Source organism: Mustelus asterias, unplaced genomic scaffold, assembly GCF_964213995.1.
Source record: "Mustelus asterias unplaced genomic scaffold, sMusAst1.hap1.1 HAP1_SCAFFOLD_395, whole genome shotgun sequence".
In the NCBI taxonomy this organism is placed as follows: Eukaryota; Metazoa; Chordata; class Chondrichthyes; order Carcharhiniformes; family Triakidae; genus Mustelus; species Mustelus asterias.
Genome location: NW_027590350.1, coordinates 250,001 through 255,000, shown reverse-complemented (window position 1 = coordinate 255,000; position 5,000 = coordinate 250,001). Strand labels below are relative to the sequence as shown.

At 54.7% G+C, this 5,000-nt stretch overlaps 1 protein-coding gene across 4 annotated transcripts in view; it reads left to right on the top strand.

Annotated features, from left to right (window-relative positions):
- LOC144486551 (large neutral amino acids transporter small subunit 3-like) overlaps nt 1-5,000 on the top strand; it is a 90,082-nt gene that overhangs the window by 419 nt on the left and 84,663 nt on the right. The window contains exon 1 of one of the 4 annotated variants that reach the window (XM_078204604.1): nt 2,670-2,687. The exons of 2 other annotated variants lie outside the window; for them this stretch is intronic. The gene's annotated coding sequence lies outside the window, so the exon portion shown is untranslated. Of the gene's footprint in view, nt 1-2,669; nt 2,688-2,878; nt 3,006-5,000 lie in introns of those variants that run through there. One more of the 4 variants, XM_078204602.1, reaches the window with a different exon arrangement.

Genomic DNA, 5,000 nt, shown 5'->3' with positions numbered 1-5,000 from the left:
AAGAGATACAGAGAGAGAGAGAGGGGGGAGACAGAGGGAGTGAGGGAGGGAGAGACACAGAGAGAGGGACAGACAGAGGGAAAGAGCGGGAGGGGAGAGAGAGAGAGAGAGAGAGAGCGTGAGGGAGGGAGAGATAGAGAGAGAGAGGGGGAGGGAGAGAGGGGGGAGAGATAGAGAGAGAGATAGAGAGAGAGTGAGGGCGGGAGAGATACAGAGAGAGAGGGAGCGTGTGGGAGGGAGAGATAGAGAGAGAGAGAGAGGGGGAGAGACAGAGGGTGTGAGGGAGGGAGAGATACAGAGAGAGAGAGAGGGGGAGAGACAGAGGGAGTGAGTGAGGGAGGGAGAGATACAGAGAGAGGGACAGACAGAGGGAAAGAGGGGGAGGGGAGAGAGAGAGCGTGAGGGAGGGAGAGATAGAGAGAGAGAGGGGGAGGGAGAGGGGGGAGAGAGATACAGAGAGAGAGAGAGGGAGAGACAGAGGGAAATAGGGGAGAGAGAGGGGGAGGGAGAGACAGAGAGAGGGGGAGGGAGAGACAGAGGGAGAGAGGGAGGGAGAGAGAGAGAGAGAGAGAGAGGGGGGAGAGACAGAGGGAGTGAGGGAGGGAGAGATACAGAGAGAGGGACAGACAGAGGGAAAGAGGGGGAGGGGAGAGAGAGAGAGCGTGAGGGAGGGAGAGATAGAGAGGGGGGGAGGGAGAGAGGGGGGAGAGATAGAGAGAGAGAGCGGGGAGAGAGATAGAGAGAGAGTGAGGGCAGGAGAGGCAGAGAGAGGGAGTGGGAGATAGAGAGACAGATAGAGAGAGAGTGAGGTAGGGAAGGAGAGAGAGAGTGAGGGAGGATTGGAGGGAGGGATGGAGAGAGTGAGTGAGGGAGGGATAGAGAGAGTGAGAGAGGTATGGATAGAGAGAGTGAGAAAGGGAGGGATAGAGAGAGTGAGAGAGGGAGGGATAGAGAGAGTGAGAGAGGGAGGGATAGAGAGAGTGAGAGAGGGAGGGATAGAGAGTGAGAGAGAGCGGGAGAGGGAGTGCGAGAGGGAGGGATAGAGAGAGTGAGAGAGGGAGGGATCGAGAGAGTGAGAGAGGGAGGGATAGAGAGAGTGAGAGAGGGAGGGATAGAGAGTGAGAGAGGGAGGGAGAGAGGGAGTGAGAGAGGGAGGGATAGAGAGAGTGAGAGAGGGAGGGATAGAGAGAGTGAGAGAGGAGGCATAGAGAGAGTGAGAGAGGGAGGGAGAGAGAGAGTGAGAGAGGGAGGGATAGAGAGAGTGGGAGTGGAGGGATAGAGAGAGTGAGAGAGGGAGGGATAGAGAGAGTGAGAGAGGGAGGGATAGAGAGAGTGAGAGAGGGAGAGAGAGAGTGAGAGAGGGAGGGAGAGAGAGAGAGTGAGAGAGGGAGGGATAGAGAGAGAGAGAGGGAGGGATAGAGAGAGGGAGGGATAGAGGGAGAGAGGGAAGGATAGAGAGAGTGAGAGAGGGAGGGAAAGAGAGTGAGAGAGGGAGGGATAGAGAGAGTGAGAGAGGGGAGGGATAGAGTGAGAGAGGGAGGGAAAGAGAGAGTGAGAGAGGAAGGATAGAGAGAGTGAGAGAGGGAGGGATAGAGAGAGTGAGAGAGGGAGGGATAGAGAGAGAGAGAGAGAGGGATAGAGAGAGTGAGAGAGGGAGGGATAGAGTGAGATCGGGAGGGATAGAGAGAGTGAGAGAGGGAGGGAAAGAGAGTGAGAGAGGGAGGGATAGAGAGAGTGAGAGAGGGAGGGATAGAGAGTGAGAGTGGGAGGGAAAGAGAGAGTCAGAGAGGGAGGGATAGAGAGAGTGAGAGAGGGAGGGATAGAGAGAGTGAGGGATAGAGAGAGTGAGAGAGGGAGGGATAGAGAGAGTGAGAGAGGGAGGGATAGAGAGAGTGAGAGAGGGAGGGAGGGATAGAGAGAGTGAGAGAGGGATAGAGAGAGTGAGAGAGGGAGGGATAGAGAGAGTGAGAGAGGGAGGGATAGCGAGAGTGAGAGAGGGAGGGTAGAGAGAGTGAGAGAGGGAGGGATAGAGAGAGTGAGAGAGGGAGGGATAGAGAGAGTGAGAGAGGGAGGGAGAGAGAGAAAGCAGCCACTTCGATTGATGAACAAAGTTTAGAAAAGTTTTCAAAGTCTGGATGAAACTTTTCCTTTTGCCTTCATCCCGGGCAGGGGACGGACGGACAGGGGGGGGGGAGGAACCGGGGAGGGGGGGGGGGGGGGGGGGAAGGAGGGGTGGGGGGGAGGAGGGGAGGGGATGGCGGGGGGGTGGAGGGGAGGGGATGGCTGGGATTGGGGGGGTGGCGGGGGGGTGGCGGGGGGGGGAGAGGATGGCGGGGGTTGGGGGGGTGGCGGGGGTGTGGGGGAGGGGGTGGCGAGGGGTGTGGGGGAGGGGGTGGCAGGGGTTGGGGGGGGCGGTGGCGGTGGGGGGGATGGCAGGGGGTGGTGGGGGTCGGGGGGAGGGGATGGCGGGGGGTCGGGTGGAGGGGATGGGGAGGGGTGGGGGGGAGGGGGTGGCGGGAGTCGGTGGGGGGGGTGGTCGGGGATGGCAGGGGTTGGGGGGGTGCGGGGGGTGGTTGGATGCCGGGGGGGGAGGGTCGGGGGGTTGTGGGGGGGTGAGGGGCTTCTCAGAATGGATCTATTTTCTGGAGTAATTGAACCGTTTTGAGACTGGCTCAGCTGTGGAGAAGGTATCTCTCACTCTTGGGCGGGGGTTATCTCTGGGGGGGCGGTGAAGGGGTTTCTCTCCGGGGTGTGGGGCTCTCTCTCTCTCTGTGTGGGGGGGTGTTTATCTATCTCTGTGTGGAGGGGGGTTATCTCTCTCTGGGGGTGGTGAAGGGGTTCTCTCCGGGGTGTGGGGCTCTCTCTCTCTGCATGTTCCCAGCACATGGAGTGTGAGATTCGGGGTTACAGACCCTCCACCCCCCAGACCCCGTGGGATTCACTCTTCCTGTTGTCACAGCGAATTCTCAAACTCTTCACTGCTTTGTTTCCTGATAAACAACCAGGTCTGTGTGTGTGTGTGTGTGTGTGTGTGAGAGTGTGTGTGAGAGTGTGTGTGAGTGTGTGTGTGTGAGTGTGTGTGTGTGTGTGTGAGAGTGTGTGTGTGTGTGTCTGTGTGTGAGTATGTCTGTGCGTGTGTGTGAGAGTGTGAGTATGTTTGTGTGTGTGTGTCTGTGTGTGAGTGTGTGAGAGTGTGAGTATGTTTGTGTGTGAGTGTCTGTGTGTGAGTGTGTGTGTGAGTGTGAGTGTCCTGTGTGTGACTGTGTGTGTGAGTGTGAGTGTGTGTGTGTCTGTGTGGGAGAGAGTGTGAGTTGGGTGAGTCTCAGTGTGTGTGTGTTTCTGTCTCTGTCCTGTTCGATTTGATTTATTATTGTCACATATATTGGGTTACAGTGAAAAGTATTGTTTCTTGCGCACTATACAGACAAAGCATACCGTTCATAGAGTACATAGGGGAGAAGGAAAGGAGAGGGTGCAGATTGTAGTGTTACAGTCATAGCTAGGGTGTAGAGAAAGATCAACTTAATATAAGGTAGAAGAAACATAGAAACATAGAAAAACTACAGCACAAAACAAGCCCTTCGGCCCCACAAGTTGTGCCGAACACATCCCTACCTTTTAGACCTACCTATAACCCTCCATCTTATTAAGTCCCATGTACTCATCCAGGAGTCTCTTAAAAGACCCTATTGAGTACGCCTCCACCACCACTGACGGCAGTCGATTCCACTCGCCCACCACCCTCTGTGTGAAAAACTTCCCCCTAACATTTCCCCTGTACCTACCCCCCAGCACCTTAAACCTGTGTCCTCTCGTAGCAGACATTTCCACCCTGGGAAAAAGCCTCCGAGAGTCCACCCGATCTATGCCTCTCAACATCTTATACACCTCTATTAGGTCTCCTCTCATCCTTCGTCTCTCCAAGGAGAAAAGACCGAGCTCCCTCAGCCTATCCTCATAAGGCATGCCACTCAATCCAGGCAACATCCTTGTAAATCTCCTCTGCACCCTTTCAATCTTTTCCCACATCCTTCCTGTAATGAGGTGACCAGAACTGAGCACAGTACTCCAAGTGGGGTCTGACGAGGGTCTTATATAGCTGCATCATTATCCCCGGACTCCTAAACTCAATCCCTCGATTGATAAAGGCCAGCACACCATACGCCTTCTTAACCACCTCCTCCACCTGCGGGGCCGATTTTAGAGTCCTATGGACCCGGACCCCAAGGTCCTTCTAATCCTCTACAGTACTAAGAGTCTTTCCCTTTATATTGTACTCCTTCATCCCATTTGGCCTGCCAAAATGGACCACGACGCATTTATCTGGGTTGAAGTCCATCTGCCACTTGTCCGCCTAGTCTTGCATCCTATCTATGTCCCTCTGTAACTTCTGACATCCCTCCAGACTATCCACAACCCCACCAACCTTCGTGTCGTCGGCAAACTTACCAACCCATCCCTCCACTTCCTCATCCAGGTCATTTTTGAAAATGACAAACAGCAAGGGTCCCAGAACAGATCCCTGGGGCACTCCACTGGTGACCGACCTCCATTTAGAAAAAGACCCATCTATACCCACTCTCTGCCTCCTTTGGGCAAGCTAGTTCTGGATCCACAGGGCAGCAGCCCCTTGGATCCCATGCCCCTCTCACTTTTTCTAGAAGCCTTGCATGCGGGACCTTATCGAACGCCTTGCTAAAATCCATATAAACCACATCTACCGCTTTCCCTTCATCAATGTGTTTAGTCACATTTTCGAAGAACTCCACCAGGCTCGTAAGGCACGATCTGCCTTTGACAAAGCCATGCTGAGTATTCTTGAGCATACTAAACCTCTCTAAATGCTCATAAATGTTGTCCCTTAGGATCTTCTCCATCAGCTTACCAACCACTGAGGTTAGACTCACCGGTCGGTAATTTCCTGGGCTGTCCCTATTTCCCTTCTTGAAAATAGAAACCACATCCGCAATCCTCCAATCCTCCGGCACCTCTCCCGTCTC